This window comes from Mobula birostris, chromosome 3 (assembly GCF_030028105.1).
Source record: "Mobula birostris isolate sMobBir1 chromosome 3, sMobBir1.hap1, whole genome shotgun sequence".
Classification (NCBI taxonomy): Eukaryota; Metazoa; Chordata; class Chondrichthyes; order Myliobatiformes; family Myliobatidae; genus Mobula; species Mobula birostris.
The window spans coordinates 3,189,418-3,211,413 of NC_092372.1; the positions used below are offsets into that span (position 1 = coordinate 3,189,418).

General features: G+C 38.4%; 1 protein-coding gene across 3 annotated transcripts in view; it reads left to right on the forward strand.

Moving 5' to 3' along the window:
* LOC140194868 (polycomb group RING finger protein 3) overlaps positions 1 to 21,996 on the forward strand; it is a 261,263-nt gene that overhangs the window by 140,820 nt on the left and 98,447 nt on the right. The gene's annotated exons all lie outside the window — the stretch shown is intronic.

Here is a 21,996-nt window from a genome sequence, read left to right on the forward strand (position 1 = left end):
GTTTGTTTCCATCCGGTATGAAAACTCTGTACTATACAGTGTTTGTTTCCATCCTGTATGAAAACTCTGTACGACAGAGTGTTTGTTTCCATCCTGTTTGAAAACCCTTTACGACAGAGTGTTTGTTTCTATCCTGTATGAAAACTCTGTACGATAGTGTTTTTTTCCATACTGTATGAAAACTCTGTACGATAGTGTTTGTTTCCATTCTGTATGAAAAGTCTGTACGATAGAGTGTTTGTTTCCATCCTGTATGAAGACTCTGTACGATAGAATGTTTGTTTCCATCCTGTATGAAAACAGTTTTTTATAGAGTGTTTGTTTCCATCCTGTATGAAAACTCAGTACGACACAGTGTTTGTTTCCATCCTGTATGAAAACTCTGTACGATAGAGTGTTTGTTTCCATCCTGTATGAAAACTCTGTAGGACAGAGTGTTTGTATCCATCCTGTATGAATACTCTGTACGATAGTGTTTGTTTCCATACTGTATGAAAACTCTGAACGACAGAGTGTTTGTTTCCATCCTGTATGAAAACACTTTTTTATAGAGTGTTTGTTTCCATCCTGTATGAAAACTCTGTAGGAAAGTGTTTGTTTCCGTGTTGTATGAAAATTCTGTACGATAGAGTGTTTGTTCCCATCCTGTATGAAATCTCTGTACGATAGAGGGTTTTTTTCCATCCTGCATGAAAACTCTGTACGATGGTGTTTGTTCCCATCCTGTATTAAAACTTTGTACGACAGAGTGTTTGTTTCCATCCTGTATGAAAACTCTGTACGACGGAGTGTTTGTTTCCATGTTGTATGAAAACTCTGTACGACACAGTGTTTGTTTCCATCCTGTATGAAGACTCTGTACGACAGAGTGTTTGTTCCCATTCTGTATGAAAACTCTGTACGATAGAGTGTTTGTTTCCATGCTGTATGAAAACTCTTTTTTATATAGTATTTGTTTCCATCCCGTATGAAAACATTGTACTATACAGTGTTTGTTTCCATCCTGTATGAAAACTCTGTGCGACAGAGTGTTTGTTTCCATCCTGTTTGAAAACCCTTTACGATAGAGTGTTTGTTTCTATGCTGTATGAAAACTCTGTACGATAGAGTGTTTGTTTCCATACTGTATGAAAACTCTGTACGATCGTGTTTGTTTCCATTGTGTATGAAAAGTCTGTACGATAGAGTGTTTGTTTCCATACTGTATGAAAACTCTGTACGATCGTGTTTCTTTCCATTCTGTATGAAAAGTCTGTACGATAGAGTGTTTCTTTCCGACAGAGTGTTTCTTTCCATCCTGTATGAAAACTCTGTACGATAGAGTGTTTGTTCCCATCCTGTGTGATAACTCTGTACGACAGAGTGTTTGTTTCCATCTTGTATGAAAACTCTGTGCGACAGAGTGTTTGATTCCATCCTGTGTGATAACTCTGTACGACAGAGTGTTTGTTTCCATCTTGTATGAAAACTCTGTGCGACAGAGTGTTTGATTCCATCCTGTATGAAAACTCTGGACGATAGAGTGTTTGTTCCCATCCTGTATGAAAACTCTGTACGACAGAGTGTTTGTATCCATCCTGTATGAAAACTCTGTACGATAGTGTGTGTTTCCATCCTGTATGTAAACTCTGTCTGATAGAGTGTTTATTCCTATCCTGTATGAATACTCTGTACGACAGAGTGTTTGTTTCCATCATGTATGAAAACTCTGTGCGATAGAGTGTTTGTTTCCATCCTGTATGAAAACTCTGTACGATAGAATGTTTGTTCCGATGTTGTATGAAAACTCTGTAGTACAGAGTGTTTGTTTCCATCCCGTATGAAAACTCTGTACGATAGAGTGTTTGTTCCCATCCTGTATTAAAACTTTGTACGACAGAGTGTTCGTTTCTATCCTGTATGAAAACTCTGTACGACAGAGTGTCTGTTTCCATGTTGTATGAAAACTCTGTACGATAGAGTGTTCGTTTCTATCCTGTATGAAAACTCTGTACGACAGACTGTTTATTCCTATCCTGTATGAATACTCTGTACGATAGAGTGTTTGTATCCATCCTGTATGAAAACTCTGTACGATAGTTTTTTTTTCCATCCTGTATGAAAATTCTGTACGATAGAGTGTTTGTTCCCATCCTGTATGAAAACTCTGTTCGATGTAGTGTTTGTTCCCATCTTGTATGAAATCTCTGTACGACAGAGGGTTTTTTTCCATCCTGCATGAAAACTCTGTACGACAGAGTGTTTGTTTCCATCATGTATGAGAACTCTGTACGACAGAGTGTTTGTTTCTATCCTGTATGAAAACTCTGTAGTACAGAATGTTTGTTTCCATCCAGTATGAAAACTCTGTACGATAGTGTTTGTTTCCATCCTGTATGAAAACTCTGTACGATAGAGTGTTTGTTTCCATTCTGTATGAAAACCCAGTACGACAGAGTGTTTGTTTCCATCCTGTATGAAAACTCTTTACAACAGAGTGTTTCTTTCCATCCTGTATGAAAACACTGTACGATAGTGTTTGTTTCCATCCTGTATGAAAACTCTTTTTTATAGTGTTTGTTCCCATCCTGTATGAAAACTGTGTACGACAGAGTGTTTGTATCCATGCTGTATGAAAACTCTGAACGACAGAGTGTTTGTTCCCATCCTGTATGAAAACTCTGTACGACATAGTGTTTGTTTCCATGCTGTATGAAAACTCTGTACGATAGAGTGTTTGTATCCATCCTGTATGAAAACTCTGTACGATAGTGTGTGTTTCCATCCTGTATGTAAACTCTGTCTGATAGTGTTTAATCCTATCCTGTATGAATACTCTGTACGATAGAGTGTTTGTTTCCATCCTGTATGAAAACTCTGTACGACAGAGTGTTTGTTTCCATGTTGTATGAAAACTCTGTACGATAGTGTTCCTTTCTATCCTGTATGAAAACTCTGTACGACAGAGTGTTTGTTTCCATCCTGTATGAAGACTCTGTACGACTGAGTGTTTGTTCCCATTCTGTATGAAAACTCTGTATGATAGAGTGTTTGTTTCCATCCTGTATGAAAACTCTGTTGTACAGCGTGTTTGTTTCCATCCTGTATGAAAACTCTGTAGTACAGAGTGTTTGTTTCCATCTTGGATGAAAACTCTGTACGATAGAGTGTTTGTTTCCATCCTGTATGAAAACTCTGTACGATAGAGTGTTTTTTTTCCCATCCTGTATGAAGACTCTGTACGACAGAGTGTTTGTTTCCATCCTGTATGAAAACTCTTTTTTTATATAGTGTTTGTTTCCATCCGGTATGAAAACTCTGTACTATACAGTGTTTGTTTCCATCCTGTATGAAAACTCTGTACGACAGAGTGTTTGTTTCCATCCTGTTTGAAAACCCTTTACGACAGAGTGTTTGTTTCTATCCTGTATGAAAACTCTGTACGATAGTGTTTTTTTCCATACTGTATGAAAACTCTGTACGATAGTGTTTGTTTCCATTCTGTATGAAAAATCTGTATGATAGAGTGTTTGTTTCCATCCAGTATGAAGACTCTGTACGATAGAATGTTTGTTTCCATCCTGTATGAAAACAGTTTTTTATAGAGTGTTTGTTTCCATCCTGTATGAAAACTCAGTACGACACAGTGTTTGTTTCCATCCTGTATGAAAACTCTGTACGATAGAGTGTTTGTTTCCATCCTGTATGAAAACTCTGTAGGACAGAGTGTTTGTATCCATCCTGTATGAATACTCTGTACGATAGTGTTTGTTTCCATACTGTATGAAAACTCTGAACGACAGAGTGTTTGTTTCCATCCTGTATGAAAACACTTTTTTATAGAGTGTTTGTTTCCATCCTGTATGAAAACTCAGTACGACAGAGTGTTTGTTTCCATCCTGTATGAAAACTCTGTAGGAAAGTGTTTGTTTCCGTGTTGTATGAAAATTCTGTACGATAGAGTGTTTGTTCCCATCCTGTATGAAATCTCTGTACGACAGAGGGTTTTTTTCCATCCTGCATGAAAACTCTGTACGAGAGTGCTTGTTCCCAACCTGTATGAAAACTCTGTTCGACAGAGTGTTTGTTTCCATCCTGTATGAAAACTCTGTACGACAGAGTGTTTGTTTCCATCCTGTATGAAAACTCTTTTTTATAGAGTGTTTGTTCCCATCCTGTATGAAAACTCTTTTTTATAGAGTGTTTGTTCCCATCCTGAATGAAAACTCTGAACGACAGAGTGTTTGTTTTCATCCTGTATGAAAACTCTGAACGATAGAGTGTTTGTTCCCATCCTGTATAAAAACTCTGAACGACAGAGTGTTTGTTTCCATCCTGTATGAAAACACTATTTTATAGAGTGTTTGTTTGCATCCTGTATGAAAACTCAGTACGACAGAATGTTTGTTTCCATCCTGTATGAAAACTCTGCACGAAAGTGTTTGTTTCCATGCTGTATGAAAACTCTGTACGATAGAGTATTTGTTCCCATCCTGTATGAAATCTCTGTACGACAGAGGGTTTTTTTTCCATCCTGCATGAAAACTCTGTACGAGAGTGTTTGTTCTCAATCTGTATGAAAACTCTGTACATTGGAGTGTTTGTTTCCATCCTGTATGAAAACTCTGTATGACAGTGTTTCTTTCCATCCTGTGTGAACACTCTGTACGACATAGTTTTTGTTTCCATTCTGTATGAAAACTCTGTACTACAGAGTGTTTGTTTCTATCGTTTATGAAAACTCTGTACGACAGAGTGTTTCTTTCCATCCTGTATGAAAACTCTGTACGATAGAGTGTTTGTTTCCATCCTGTGTGAAAACTCTTTTTTATAGTGTTTGTTCCCATCCTGTATGAAAACTCTGAACGACAGAGTGATTGTTCCCATCCTGTATGAAAACTCTGTACGACATAGTGTTTGTTTCCATTCTGTATGAAAACTCTGTACGACAGAGTTTTGTTTCCATCTTGTATGAAAACTCTTTTTTATAGAGTGTTTGTTCCCATCCTGTATGAAAACTCTGTACGACAGAGTTTTGTTTCCATCTTGTATGGAAACTCTGTACGACAGAGTGTTTGATTCCATCCTGTATGAAAACTCTGTACGATAGTGTTTGTTCCTATCCTGTATGAAAACTCTGTACGACAGAGTGTTTGTTTCCATGCTGTATGAAAACTCTGTATGATAGTGTGTGTTTCCATCCTGTATGTAAACTCTGAACGATAGTGTTTGTTTCCATCCTGTATGAAAACTCTTTTTTATAGAGTGTTTGTTTCCATCGTGTATGAAAACTCAGTACGACAGAGTGTTTGTTTCCATCCTGTATGAAAACTCTGTACGATAGTGTTTGTTCCTATCCTGTATGAAAACTCTGTACGACAGAGTGTTTGTTTCCATGCTGTATGAAAACTCTGTATGATAGTGTGTGTTTCCATCCTGTATGTAAACTCTGAACGATAGTGTTTGTTTCCATCCTGTATGAAAACTCTTTTTTATAGAGTGTTTGTTTCCATCGTGTATGAAAACTCAGTACGACAGAGTGTTTGTTTCCATCCTGTATGAAAACTCTGTACGAAAGTGTTTGTTTCCATCCTGTATGAAAACTCTGTACGATAGTGTTTGTTCCCATCCTGCATGAAATCTCTGTACGACAGAGGGTTTTTTTCCATCCTGCATGAAAACTCTGTACGAGAATTGTTTGTTGCCAACCTGTATGAATATTCTGTACGACAGAGTGTTTGTTTCCATCCTGTATGAAAACTCTGTACGATAGAGTGTTTGTTTCCATCCTGTATGAAAACTCTGTACGATGGTGTTTGTTTCCATGCTGTATGAAAACTCTGTATGATAGAGTGTTTGTTCCCATCCTGTATTAAAACTTTGTACGACAGAGTGTTTGTTTCCATCCTGTATGAAAACTCTGTACGATGGTGTTTGTTTCCATGCTGTATGAAAACTCTGTACGATAGAGTGTTTGTTCCCATCCTGTATTAAAACTATGTACGACAGAGTGTTTGTTTCCATGCTGTATGAAAACTCTTTTTTATATAGTATTTGTTTCCATCCCGTATGAAAACATTGTACTATACAGTGTTTGTTTCCATCCTGTATGAAAACTCTGTGCGACAGAGTGTTTGTTTCCATCCTGTTTGAAAACCCTTTACGATAGAGTGTTTGTTTCTATGCTGTATGAAAACTCTGTACGATAGAGTGTTTGTTTCCATACTGTATGAAAACTCTGTACGATCGTGTTTGTTTCCATTCTGTATGAAAAGTCTGTACGATAGAGTGTTTGTTTCCATACTGTATGAAAACTCTGTACGATCGTGTTTCTTTCCATTCTGTATGAAAAGTCTGTACGATAGAGTGTTTCTTTCCGACAGAGTGTTTCTTTCCATCCTGTATGAAAACTCTGTACGATAGAGTGTCTGTTTCCATCCTGTATGAAAACTCTTTTTTATAGTGTTTGTTCCCATCCTGTATGAAAACTCTGAACGACAGAGTGTTTGTTCCCATCCTGTGTGAAAACTTTGTACGACAGAGTGTTTGTTTCCATGTTGTATGAAAACTCTGTACGACAGAGTGTTTGATTCCATCCTGTATGAAAACTCTGTACGACCGAGTGTTTGTTTCCATCCTGTATGAAACCTCTGTACGATAGAGTCTTTGTTCCCATCCTGTATGAAAACTCTGTACGACAGAGTGTTTGTTTCCACGCTGTATGAAAACTCTGCACGACAGAGTGTTTGTATCTATCCTGTATGAAAACTCTGTACGATAGTGTGTGTTTCCATCATGTATGTAAACTCTGTCTGATAGAGTGTTTATTCCTATCCTGTATGAATACTCTGTACGATAGAGTGTTTGTATCCATCCTGTATGAAAACTCTGTACGATAGTTTTTTTTTCCATCCTGTATGAAAATTCTGTACGATAGTGTTTGTTCCCATCCTGTATGAAAGCTCTGAACGACAGAGTGTTTGTTTCCAACCTGTATGAAAAGTTTGTACGCTAGATTGTTCGTTTCCATCCTGTATGAAAATTCTGAACGACAGTGTGTTTGTTTCCATCCTGTATGAAGACACTTTTTTATAGAGTGTTTGTTCCCATCCTGAATGAAAACTCTGAACGACAGAGTGTTTGTTCCCATCCTGTGTGATAACTCTGTACGACAGAGTGTTTGTTTCCATCTTGTATGAAAACTCTGTGCGACAGAGTGTTTGATTCCATCCTGTATGAAAACTCTGTACGATAGAGTGTTTGTTCCCATCCTGTATGAAAACTCTGTACGACAGAGTTTTTGTATCCATACTGTATGAAAACTCTGCACGACAGAGTGTTTGTATCCATCCTGTATGAAAACTCTGTACGATAGTGTGTGTTTCCATCCTGTATGTAAACTCTGTCTGATAGAGTGTTTATTCCTATCCTGTATGAATACTCTGTACGACAGAGTGTTTGTTTCCATCATGTATGAAAACTCTGTGCGATAGAGTGTTTGTTTCCATCCTGTATGAAAACTCTGTACGATAGAATGTTTGTTCCGATGTTGTATGAAAACTCTGTAGTACAGAGTGTTTCTTTCCATCCTGTAGGAAAACTCTGTACGATAGAGTGTTTGTTTCCATCCTGTATGAAAACTCTGTACGATAGAGTGTTTGTTCCCATCCTGTATTAAAACTTTGTACGACAGAGTGTCTGTTTCCATGTTGTATGAAAACTCTGTACGATAGAGTGTTCGTTTCTATCCTGTATGAAAACTCTGTACGACAGACTGTTTATTCCTATCCTGTATGAATACTCTGTACGACAGAGTGTTTGTTTCCATCCTGTATGAAAACTCTTTTTTTATATAGTGTTTGTTTCCATCCGGTATGAAAACTCTGTACTATACAGTGTTTGTTTCCATCCTGTATGAAAACTCTGTACGACAGAGTGTTTGTTTCCATCCTGTTTGAAAACCCTTTACGACAGAGTGTTTGTTTCTATCCTGTATGAAAACTCTGTACGATAGTGTTTTTTTCCATACTGTATGAAAACTCTGTACGATAGTGTTTGTTTCCATTCTGTATGAAAAATCTGTATGATAGAGTGTTTGTTTCCATCCTGTATGAAAACAGTTTTTTATAGAGTGTTTGTTTCCATCCTGTATGAAAACTCAGTACGACACAGTGTTTGTTTCCATCCTGTATGAAAACTCTGTACGATAGAGTGTTTGTTTCCATCCTGTATGAAAACTCTGTAGGACAGAGTGTTTGTATCCATCCTGTATGAATACTCTGTACGATAGTGTTTGTTTCCATACTGTATGAAAACTCTGAACGACAGAGTGTTTGTTTCCATCCTGTATGAAAACACTTTTTTATAGAGTGTTTGTTTCCATCCTGTATGAAAACTCAGTACGACAGAGTGTTTGTTTCCATCCTGTATGAAAACTCTGTAGGAAAGTGTTTGTTTCCGTGTTGTATGAAAATTCTGTACGATAGAGTGTTTGTTTCCATCCTGTATGAAATCTCTGTACGACAGAGTGTTTGTTTCCATCCTGTTTGAAAACCCTTTACGATAGAGTGTTTGTTTCTATGCTGTATGAAAACTCTGTACGATAGAGTGTTTGTTTCCATACTGTATGAAAACTCTGTACGATCGTGTTTCTTTCCATTGTGTATGAAAAGTCTGTACGATAGAGTGTTTGTTTCCATACTGTATGAAAACTCTGTACGATCGTGTTTCTTTCCATTCTGTATGAAAAGTCTGTACGATTGAGTGTTTCTTTCCGACAGAGTGTTTCTTTCCATCCTGTATGAAAACTCTGTACGATAGAGTGTCTGTTTCCATCCTGTATGAAAACTCTTTTTTATAGTGTTTGTTCCCATCCTGTATGAAAACTCTGAACGACAGAGTGTTTGTTCCCATCCTGTGTGAAAACTTTGTACGACAGAGTGTTTGTTTCCATGTTGTATGAAAACTCTGTACGACAGTGTTTGATTCCATCCTGTATGAAAACTCTGTACGACCGAGTGTTTGTTTCCATCCTGTATGAAACCTCTGTACGATAGAGTGTTTGTTCCCATCCTGTATGAAAACTCTGTACGACAGAGTGTTTGTTTCCACGCTGTATGAAAACTCTGCACGACAGAGTGTTTATATCTATCCTGTATGAAAACTCTGTACGATAGTGTGTGTTTCCATCATGTATGTAAACTCTGTCTGATAGAGTGTTTATTCCTATCCTGTATGAATACTCTGTACGATAGAGTGTTTGTATCCATCCTGTATGAAAACTCTGTACGATAGTGTTTGTTCCCATCCTGTATGAAAGCTCTGAACGACAGAGTGTTTGTTTCCATCCTGTATGAAGACTCTGTACGATAGAGTGTTTGTTTCCAACCTGTATGAAAACTTTGTACGCTAGATTGTTCGTTTCCATCCTGTATGAAAATTCTGAACGACAGTGTGTTTGTTTCCATCCTGTATGAAAACACTTTTTTATAGAGTGTTTGTTCCCATCCTGAATGAAAACTCTGAACGACAGAGTGTTTGTTCCCATCCTGTGTGATAACTCTGTACGACAGAGTGTTTGTTTCCATCTTGTATGAAAACTCTGTGCGACAGAGTGTTTGATTCCATCCTGTATGAAAATTCTGGACGATAGAGTGTTTGTTCCCATCCTGTATGAAAACTCTGTACGACAGAGTTTTTGTATCCATACTGTATGAAAACTCTGCACGACAGAGTGTTTGTATCCATCCTGTATGAAAACTCTGTACGATAGTGTGTGTTTCCATCCTGTATGTAAACTCTGTCTGATAGAGTGTTTATTCCTATCCTGTATGAATACTCTGTACGACAGAGTGTTTGTTTCCATCATGTATGAAAACTCTGTGCGATAGAGTGTTTGTTTCCATCCTGTATGAAAACTCTGTACGATAGAATGTTTGTTCCGATGTTGTATGAAAACTCTGTAGTACAGAGTGTTTGTTTCCATCCCGTATGAAAACTCTGTACGATAGAGTGTTTGTTCCCATCCTGTATTAAAACTTTGTACGACAGAGTGTTCGTTTCTATCCTGTATGAAAACTCTGTACGACAGAGTGTCTGTTTCCATGTTGTATGAAAACTCTGTACGATAGAGTGTTCGTTTCTATCCTGTATGAAAACTCTGTACGACAGACTGTTTATTCCTATCCTGTATGAATACTCTGTACGATAGAGTGTTTGTATCCATCCTGTATGAAAACTCTGTACGATAGTTTTTTTTTCCATCCTGTATGAAAATTCTGTACGATAGAGTGTTTGTTCCCATCCTGTATGAAAACTCTGTTCGATGTAGTGTTTGTTCCCATCTTGTATGAAATCTCTGTACGACAGAGGGTTTTTTTCCATCCTGCATGAAAACTCTGTACGACAGAGTGTTTGTTTCCATCATGTATGAGAACTCTGTACGACAGAGTGTTTGTTTCTATCCTGTATGAAAACTCTGTAGTACAGAATGTTTGTTTCCATGCAGTATGAAAACTCTGTACGATAGTGTTTGTTTCCATCCTTTATGAAAACTCTGCACGATAGAGTGTTTGTTTCCATCCTGTATGAAAACTCTGTACGATAGAGTGTTTGTTTCCATTCTGTATGAAAACCCAGTACGACAGAGTGTTTGTTTCCATCCTGTATGAAAACTCTTTACAACAGTGTTTCTTTCCATCCTGTATGAAAACACTGTACGATAGTGTTTGTTTCCATCCTGTATGAAAACTCTTTTTTATAGTGTTTGTTCCCATCCTGTATGAAAACTGTGTACGACAGAGTGTTTGTATCCATGCTGTATGAAAACTCTGCACGACAGAGTGTTTGTATCCATCCAGTATGAAAACTCTGTACGATAGTGTGTGTTTCCATCCTGTATGTAAACTCTGTCTGATAGAGTGTTTATTCCTATCCTGTATGAATACTCTGTACGACAGAGTGTTTGTTTCCATCCTGTATGAAAACTCTGAACGATAGAGTGTTTGTTTCCATCCTGTATGAATACTCTTTTTTATAGAGTGTTTGTTCCCATCCTGTATGAAAACTCTGAACGACCGAGTGTTTGTTTCCATCCTGTATGAAAACATTTTTTATAGAGTGTTTGTTTCCATCGTGTATGAAAACTCAGTACGACAGAGTGTTTGTTTCCATCCTGTATGAAAACTCTGTACGAAAGTGTTTGTTTCCATCGTGTATGAAAACTCAGTACGATAGAGTGTTTGTTCCCATCCTGTATGAAATCTCTGTACGACAGAGGGTTTTTTTCCATCCTGCATGAAAACTCTGTACGAGAATTGTTTGTTCCCAACCTGTATGAATATTCTGTACGACAGAGTGTTTGTTCCCATTCTGTATGAAAACTCAGTACGATAGAGTGTTTGTTTCCATCCTGTATGAAAACTCTGTACGATAGAGTGTATGTTCCGATGCTGTATGAAAACTCTGTAGTACAGAGTGTTTCTTTCCATCTTGTATGAAAACTCTGTACGATAGAGTGTTTGTTTCCATCCTGTATGAAAACTCTGTACGATAGAGTGTTTGTTCCCATCCTGTATTAAAACTTTGTACGACAGAGTGTTTGTTTCCATCCTGTATGAAAACTCTGTACGACAGAGTGTTTGTTTCCATGTTGTATGAAAACTCTGTACGATAGAGTGTTTGTTCCCATCCTGTATTAAAACTTTGTACGACAGAGTGTTTGTTTCCATCCTGTATGAAAACTCTGTACGACAGAGTGTTTGTTTCCATGTTGTATGAAAACTCTGTACGATAGTGTTCCTTTCTATCCTGTATGAAAACTCTGTACGACAGAGTGTTTGTTTCCATCCTGTATGAAGACTCTGTACGACTGAGTGTTTGTTCCCTTTCTGTATGAAAACTCTGTATGATAGAGTGTTTGTTTCCATGCTGTATGAAAACTTTCTACGATAGTGTTTGTTTCCATCCTGTATGAAAACTCTGTACGATAGAGTGTTTGTTTCCATCCTGTATGAATACTCTGCACGACAGAGTGTTTGTTCCCATCCTGTATTAAAACACTGTATGACAGAGTGTTTGTTTCCATCCTGTATGAAAACTCTGTAGTACAGAGTGTTTGTTTCCATCTTGGATGAAAACTCTGTACGATAGAGTGTTTGTTTCCATCCTGTATGAAAACTCTGTACGATAGAGTGTTTTTTTTCCCATCCTGTATGAAGACTCTGTACGACAGAGTGTTTGTTTCCATCCTGTATGAAAACTCTTTTTTTATATAGTGTTTGTTTCCATCCGGTATGAAAACTCTGTACTATACAGTGTTTGTTTCCATCCTGTATGAAAACTCTGTACGACAGAGTGTTTGTTTCCATCCTGTTTGAAAACCCTTTACGACAGAGTGTTTGTTTCTATCCTGTATGAAAACTCTGTACGATAGTGTTTTTTTCCATACTGTATGAAAACTCTGTACGATAGTGTTTGTTTCCATTCTGTATGAAAAGTCTGTACGATAGAGTGTTTGTTTCCATCCTGTATGAAGACTCTGTACGATAGAATGTTTGTTTCCATCCTGTATGAAAACAGTTTTTTATAGAGTGTTTGTTTCCATCCTGTATGAAAACTCAGTACGACACAGTGTTTGTTTCCATCCTGTATGAAAACTCTGTACGATAGAGTGTTTGTTTCCATCCTGTATGAAAACTCTGTAGGACAGAGTGTTTGTATCCATCCTGTATGAATACTCTGTACGATAGTGTTTGTTTCCATCCTGTATGAAAACACTTTTTTATAGAGTGTTTGTTTCCATCCTGTATGAAAACTCAGTACGACAGAGTGTTTGTTTCCATCCTGTATGAAAACTCTGTAGGAAAGTGTTTGTTTCCGTGTTGTATGAAAATTCTGTACGATAGAGTGTTTGTTCCCATCCTGTATGAAATCTCTGTACGACAGAGGGTTTTTTTCCATCCTGCATGAAAACTCTGTACGATGGTGTTTGTTTCCATGCTGTATGAAAACTCTGTACGATAGAGTGTTTGTTCCCATCCTGTATTAAAACTTTGTACGACAGAGTGTTTGTTTCCATCCTGTATGAAAACTCTGTACGACGGAGTGTTTGTTTCCATGTTGTATGAAAACTCTGTACGACACAGTGTTTGTTTCCATCCTGTATGAAGACTCTGTACGACAGAGTGTTTGTTCCCATTCTGTATGAAAACTCTGTACGATAGAGTGTTTGTTTCCATGCTGTATGAAAACTCTTTTTTATATAGTATTTGTTTCCATCCCGTATGAAAACATTGTACTATACAGTGTTTGTTTCCATCCTGTATGAAAACTCTGTGCGACAGAGTGTTTGTTTCCATCCTGTTTGAAAACCCTTTACGATAGAGTGTTTGTTTCTATGCTGTATGAAAACTCTGTACGATAGAGTGTTTGTTTCCATACTGTATGAAAACTCTGTACGATCGTGTTTGTTTCCATTGTGTATGAAAAGTCTGTACGATAGAGTGTTTGTTTCCATACTGTATGAAAACTCTGTACGATCGTGTTTCTTTCCATTCTGTATGAAAACTCTGTACGACAGAGTGTTTGTTTCCATGCTGTATGAAAACACTTTTTTATAGTGTTTGTTTCCATTCTGTATGAAAACTCAGTACGACAGAGTGTTTGTTTCCATCCCGTATGAAAACTCTGTACGAAAGTGTTTGTTTCCATGCTGTATGAAAACTCTGTACGATAGAGTGTTTGTTTCCATCCTCTATGAAAGCTCTGTACGACAGTGTTTCTTTCCATCCTGTATGAAAACTCTGTACGATAGTGTTTGTTTGCATCCTGTATGAAAACTCTGTACGACATAGTGTTTGTTTCCATTCTGTATGAAAACTCTGTACGACAGAGTGTTTGTTTCTATCCTGTATGAAAACTCTTTACGACAGAGTGTTTGTTCCCATCCTGTATGAAAACTCTGAACGATAGAGTGTTTGTTTCCATCCTGTATGAAAACTCAGTACGACAGAGTGTTTCTTTCCATCCTGTATGAAAACTGTGCACGTCAGAGTGGCTGTTTGCATCCTGTATGAAAACTGTGTACGATAGAGTGTTGGTTCCCATCCTGTATGAAAACTCTGTAGGACAGAGTGTTTGTTTCCTTCCTGTATGAAAACTCTGTAGTACAGTGTGTTTGTTTCCATCATGTATGAAAACTCTGTACGACAGAGTGTGTGTTTCCATCCTGTATGAAAACTCTGTATGATAGAGTGTTTGTTTCCATCCTGTATGAAATCTCTGTACGATAGTGTTTCTTCCCATCCTGTATGAAAACTGTGTACGTCAGAGTGTTTGTTTCCATCCTGTATGAAAACTCTGTACGATAGTGTTTGATTCCATGCTGTATGAAAACTCTGTACGATAGTGTTTGTTTCCGTCCTGTATGAAAACTCGTTACAATAGTGTTTGTTTCCATACTGTATGAAAACTCTGTACAATCGTGTTTGTTTCCATCCTGTATGAAACCTCTGTATGACAGTGTTTGTTTCCATCCTGTATGAAAACTCTTTACAACAGAGTGTTTCTTTCCATCCTGTATGAAAACTCTGTACGATAGTGTTTGTTTCCATCCTGTATGAAGACTCCTTTTTATAGTGTTTGTTCCCATCCTGTATGAAAACTCTGAACGACAGAGTGTTTGTTCCCATCCTGTATGAAAACTCTGTACGACATAGTGTTTGTTTCCATGCTGTATGAAAACTCTGTACGATAGAGTGTTTGTATCCATCCTGTATGAAAACTCTGTACGATAGAGTGTTTGTTTCCATCCTGTATGAAAATTCTGTACGATAGTGTTTGTTCCCATCCTGTATGAAATCTCTGCATGATAGAGTGTTTGTTTCCATCCTGTATGAAAACTCTGTACGAAAGTGTTTGTTTCGATGCTGTATGAATACTCTGTACGATGGAGTGTTTGTTCCCATCTTGTATGAAATGTCTGTACGACAGAGGGTTTTTTTCCATCCTGCATGAAAACTCTGTATGATAGTGTTTGTTCCCAACCTGTATGAAAACTCTCTACGACAGAGTGTTTGTTTCCATCCTGTATGAAAACTCTGTACGACAGAGTGTTTGTTCCCATCCTGTATTAAAACTTTGTACGACAGAGTGTTTGTTTCCATCCTGTATGAATACTCTGTAGTACAGAGTGTTTGTTTCCATCCAGTATGAAAACTCTGTACGATAGTGTTTGTTTCCATCCTGTATGAAAACTCTGTACGACAGAGTGTTTGTTTCCATGCTGTGTGAAAACACTTTTTTATAGTGTTTGTTTCCATTCTGTATGAAAACTCAGTACGACAGAGTGTTTGTTTCCATCCTGTATGAAAACTCTGTACGAAAGTGTTTGTTTGCATGCTGTATGAAAACTCTGTACGATAGAGTGTTTGTTTCCATCCTGTATGAAAGCTCTGAACGACAGAGTGTTTGTTCCCATCCTGTGTGAAAACTCTGTACGACAGAGTGCTTGTTTCCATCTTGTATGAAAACTCTGTACGATAGTGTGTGTTTCCATCCTGTATGAAAATTCTGTACGATAGAGTGTTTGTTCCCATCCTGTATGAAAACTCTGTATGATAGAGTGTTTGTTTCCATCCTGTATGAAAACTCAGTACGACAGAGTGTTTGTTTCCATCCTGTATGAAAACTCTGTACGATAGTGTTTGTTTCCATTCTGCATGAAAAGTCTGTACGATGGATTATTTCCATCCTGTATGAAAACTGTGTAGTACAGAGTGTTTGTTTCCATCCTGTATGAAAACTGTGTACGTCAGAGTGGCTGTTTGCATCCTGTATGAAAACTCTATACGATAGAGTGTTGGTTCCTATCCTGTATGAAAACTCTGTAGGATAGAGTGTTTGTTTCCTTCCTGTATGAAAACTCTGTAGTACAGTGTGTTTGTTTCCATCATGTATGAAAACTCTGTACGACAGAGTGTGTGTTTCCATCCTGTATGAAAACTCTGTATGATAGAGTGTTTGTTTCCATCCTGTATGAAAACTCTGTACGACAGAGTGTGTGTTTCCATCCTGTATGAAAACTCTGTATGATAGTGTTTGTTTCCATCCTGTATGAAAACTCTGTACGATAGTGTTTCTTCCCATCCTGTATGAAAACTGTGTACATCAGAGTGTTTGTTTCCATCCTGTATGAAAACTCTGTACGACAGAGTGTGTGTTTCCATCCTGTATGAAAACTCTGTATGATAGTGTTTGTTTCCATCCTGTATGAAAACTCTGTACGATAGTGTTTCTTCCCATCCTGTATGAAAACTGTGTACATCAGAGTGTTTGTTTCCATCCTGTATGAAAAATTTGTACGATAGTGTTTGATTCCATGCTGTATGAAAACTCTGTACGATAGTGTTTGTTTCCATCCTGTATGAAACCTCTGTACGATAGAGTGTTTGTTTCCATACTGTATGAAAACTCTGTACGATAGTGTTTGTTTCCATCCTGTATGAAAACTCTGTACGATAGAGTGTTTGTTTCGATACTGTATGAAAACTCTGTAGGACAGTGTGTTTGTTTCCATCCTGTAAGAAAACTCTGTACGACTGAGTGTTTGTTTCCATCCTGTATGAATACTCTGTACGACAGAGTGTTTGTTCCCATTCTGTATGAAAACTCTGTACGATAGTGTTTGTTTCCATCCTGTATGAAAACTCGGTACAATAGAGTGTTTGTTTCCATACTGTATGAAAACTCTGTACAATCGTGTTTGTTTCCATCCTGTATGAAACCTCTGTACGATAGAGTGTTTGTTTCCATCCTGTATGAAAACACTGTACGATAGTCTTTTTTTCCATCCTGTATGAAAACTCTGTACGATAGAGTGTTTGTTTCCATACTGTATGAAAACTCTGTAGGACAGAGTGTTTGTTTCCATCCTGTATGAAAACTCTGTACGACTGAGTGTTTGTTTCCATCCTGTATGAATACTCTGTACGACAGAGTGTTTGTTCCCATTCTGTATGAAAACTCTGTACGATAGTGTTTGTTTCCATCCTGTATGAAAACTCGCTACAATAGAGTGTTTGTTTCCATACTGTATGAAAACTCTGTACAATCGTGTTTGTTTCCATCCTGTATGAAAACTCTGTACGACAGTGTTTCTTTCCATCCTGTATGAAAACTCTGTACGATAGAGTGTTTGTTCCCATCCTATATGAAAACTCTGTACGACATAGTGTTTGTTTCCGTTCTGTATGAATACTCTGTACGACAGTGTTTGTTTCTATGCTGTATGAAAACTCTTTACGACAAAGTGTTTCTTTCCGACAGTGTTTGTTTCCATCCTGTATGAAGACTCTGTACGAGAGTGTTTGTTTCCAACCTGTATGAAAACTTTGTACGATAGATTGTTCATTTCCATCCTGTATGAAAACTGTGTACGTCAGAGTGGCTGTTTGCATCCTGTATGAAAACTCTGTACGATAGAGTGTTGGTTCCTATGCTGTATGAAAACTCTGTAGGACAGAGTGTTTGTTTCCTTCCTGTATGAAAACTCTGTAGTACAGTGTGTTTGTTTCCATCATGTATGAAAACTCTTTTTTATATAGTGTGTGTTTCCATCCTGTATGAAAACTCTGTACGACAGAGTGTGTGTTTCCATCCTGTATGAAAACTCTGTATGATAGTGTTTGTTTCCATCCTGTCTGAAAACTCTGTACGATAACGTGTTTGTTCCCATCCTGTATGAAAACTCTGTACGATAGAGTGTTTGTTCCCATCCTGTATGAAAACTCTGTAGTACGGAGTGTTTGTTCCCATCCTGTATGAAAACTCAGTACGATAGAGTGTTTGTTTCTATCCTCTGTGAAAACTCTGTGCGATAGAGTGTATGACTCCACTGCTCGAAGGAGTAACGTGTACGACAGAGTGTTGGTATGGAAGCACTGTTGCTCAGCTGTGAGATTGTAGAGAGTGGCCTTGGTCGTTTACCAGGATTAGACCGGTATGAACTATTGGGATTTTCTGAGAGACTATGGAGAGGGTGCAGAATTAGTTCACCAGAATTAGACAGTATGACCTATTGGGATTTACTGTGAGACTGTGGAGAGGGGGTAGAATTAGTTTACCAGGATTAGACAGTCCGAACTACAAGACCGCAATACCTTCTCTGAAATCTTTGGGGCCAGTTGCATTTTGGAATTCAGAATGTTTTGGATTTCAGGCACCCCCCCCCCCCCACTGATACCAAAAAACACGTATGCTCAAGGCCCTTATTTAACCTGTCTCAGTGCGGTGGACTTTAGGACTCGGTGGCGCAGCAAACCTGCGCACATCCTCCTGTACACTTTAAATCATCTCTAGATTACTTACAATACCTAATACAATGTAAATGCTATGTAAATAATTGTTATACTGTATTGTTTAGGGAATAATGACAAGAAGAAATTTTATTTTCCAACAGAAACATTCAATAAAACATAAAAATATTCAGCTTCAAACAAACTGAATCAAACACATAGTAAATACCTTATTGGAATAAATGTAGGACGTCACTGTTACTATAAAACTTCAGTAACATGTCTTTCTGTTTATTTAAATCATATACAGTGGTAGCTCCGACACTATTTGCTTCAGTAAGATGCCGCACAGAGACACCACAATCAAGCTTCTTCAATAACTCCACTTTCTGCGTTATTGATAAAGATTGGTGCTTCCTTCTGTTTTTCTGATTGTTACCCATAGGGGTATCTGCAGCCCATTTTGACATTTTCACAGTGAAATTAAACACAAGGTCAACATTGAACACAAAATATCAGCGAACAGCAAATGCATGTGTAACCAGTACGAGCGCTGAGCCACAACTGACATCTGGCGGCCTCTGCTAGTGCTGCCACGTCACACCTGAGTGACGTCAGCTGTTGGCGGGAAAATCTTCGGTTTTCGGAGCTTTTTGGATTTCAGAGTTTCGGGTAAAGGAATGTGTACCTGTATTGGGATTTACTGTGAGACTATGGAGATGGTGCAGAATTAGTTTCCCAGAATTACACCAGTATAAACTATAGGGATTTACTGTGAGACTGTGGAGAGGATGCAGAATTAGTTTCCCAGAATTACACCGGTATAAACTATAGTGATTTACTGTGAGACTGTGGAGAGTGTGCAGAATTAGTTTACCAGAATTAGACCTATGAACTATTGTTATTTATTGTGAGACTGTTGAGAGGGGGCAGAATTAGTTTACCAGAATTAGACCTAAGAACTATTGGGATTTACTGTGAGACTGTGGAGATGGTGCAGAATTAGTTTCCCAGAATTACACCGGTATAAATATAGGGATTTACTGTGAGACTATGGAGAGGATGCAGAATTAGTTTCCCAGAATTACACCGGTATAAACTATAGTGATTTACTGTGAGACTGTGGAGAGTGTGCAGAATTAGTTTACCAGAATTAGACCTATGAACTATTGTGATTTACTGTGAAACTGTGGAGAGTGTGCAGAATTAGTTTACCAGAATTAGACCTAAGAACTATTGGGATTTACTGTGAGACTGTGGAGAGTGTGTGGAATTAGTTTACCAGAATTAGACCTATGAACTATTGTGATTTACTGTGAGACTGTGGAGAGGGTGCAGAATTAGTTTACCAAGATTAGATAGTATGAACTACAGGTACACATTCCTTTATCTGAAATTCTGAAATCCAAAAAGCTCTGAAAACCGAAGATTTTCCCGCCAACAGCTGACGTCACTCAGGTGTGATGTGGCAGCACTAGCAGAGGCTGCCAGACATCAGTTGTGGCTCAGTGCTTGTACTGGTTACACATGCATTTGCTGTGCGCTGATCTTTTGTGTTCACTGTTGACTTTGTGTTTAATTGCACTGTGAAAATATCAAAAAGAGCTGCAGGTACCCCTACGGGTAACAATGAGAAAAAAAGAAGGAAGCATCTATCATTATCAATAACGCAGAAAGTGGAGTTATTGCAGAAGCTTAGTCGTGGTGTGTCTGTGCGGTGTCTTACTGAAGAAAATAGTGTCAGAACTACCACTGTGTATGATTTAAATAAACAGAAAGACAAATTACTGAAGTTTTATAGTGACAGTGACGTTCTACATTTATTCCAATAAGTCATTTGCCATGTGTTTGAAGATGTATCTTTTTATGTCTTATTGAATGTTTTTGTTGGAAATAAAATTTTTTCTTCTTGTTATTCCCTAAACAATACAGTATAACAATTATTTACATAGCTTTTACATTGTATAAGGTATGCTAAATAATCTAGAGATGATTTAAAGTATACCCTGTCCTCGTTATATGCGGGGGATACGTTCCTCGAAGTTGACGCGTAATGTGAAAACGCATAATGTGAATAATTATTTAAATGGAGAAAATAGGAATGCGTTCCAGAGGGCTTCCTAAATATGTCTTATCTGTAATTTATTCACATTTTTATACCAGTACGACACAAAAGCAGTATTACAAGACAACATTTATATTATATTTAATCAATTTAAGGTAATATTCAATGTAATAAATCATAGAAAGTTAACGTCTGAGGGTGTACAATACTCACCAACAGTGGTAGGTTTGTTCGCTCCGGGAGATGAGTGGTTGTTGTGGTGTCGGGCAGCTTTACACGGATAAGGTGGAAGGTTGTGGTCGTCAGGATCATCGCAAGCACAGCAAGGGGTGAAGGAAGACTCACAGAACTCTTAGAACTGCTGACAGAAGGTGTTACCAATTTAAATAAAGTGGTGAAGGTTGTTTGCTTAGCTACATTTTGTTTTAAATTTGCCTGTCGGGAAGAAGGGTTGACGGCAGGGAACAACTGAAATGCTGACTCTGTCCTAAACGTGGGTCCATGTCCATCGCTATTTGTGTCAAGTGTTCCGACTTCCACCTTTCCCTCACCATTGGTAAACTCCCGGGATTTTCAAAAATGTCTGTTGCTTGCAGCATCTGAGAGATAGTTCGCGGTAAAAAAATACACACACCTTGAATGTGGATCACACCGGTCGAGTGGTTGGTTAGGCGGCAGGAAGCGCACTGTTATGTTAGGATGAATGCTGTCCAAATGTGTAGGATGGGCTGGCGCATTGTCAAGCAACAAAAGAACTTTAAAGGCAAGATTATGTTCCTGTCAGTAGCGTCCCAGCTTCAGCTGATGCCGCGCTGTTTATAATTTCCAACTTTTTTTCAAGTATTAAATCGGTTCTCTGCCACTTGGCTAATAACCCAGGACATGGCATCGGACGCTTAGGAGGCATAGTTTCAAGCGCAAAATCACTGCATCGTAGGTAAAATGAACAGAAGTTTAAGATCGCGCTTCCACACCTTGCCAAAACCAATGCGAGAGTGGCGGGAGTGAAATTGTGAGGCACGCGCACCTGACTTGTATTGGCGGGAAAGCAGTGCCCCTCACATAACTGTGAATTTTGGACACATATAACAAGACGTTGGTAGAAATAAGTTCCGCACATAACTGTGAATCCGCTTTGTCTGAAGACGCATATCACGAGGATAGGGTGTATACGGGAGGATGTGCGTAGGTTTGGTGCGCCGCCGAGTCCTGAAGTCCACCGTACTGAGACAGGTTAAATAAGGGACTTGAGCATCTGTGCTTTTTTATATGAGGGGGGGTGTCTGAAATCCGAAACATTCTGAATTCCGAAATGCAACTGGCCCCAAGGATTTCGGATAAGGGATTGTGGACCTGTATTGGTATTTACTGTGAGACTGTGGAAAGGGTGCTGAAAGAGTTCACCAGGATTAGACAGTATGAACTATTGGGCTTTACTGAGGGACTGTGGAGAGGGTGCTGAATTAGTTTTCCAGGATTAGACAGTATGAACTATAAGGTGAGGTTGTAGATATTGGATCGTTCTCCGCAGAGCAGGATTCCCAATCTGGAGTCCACAGATTCCTCGGTCGGGGTCCATGGCATAAAAAGGTTGGAATCCTGTTCCAGAGCATTGTTGGGGGGGGAGGGGGAGTAGTTGGAGTAGTTGTGGAAGCAGTT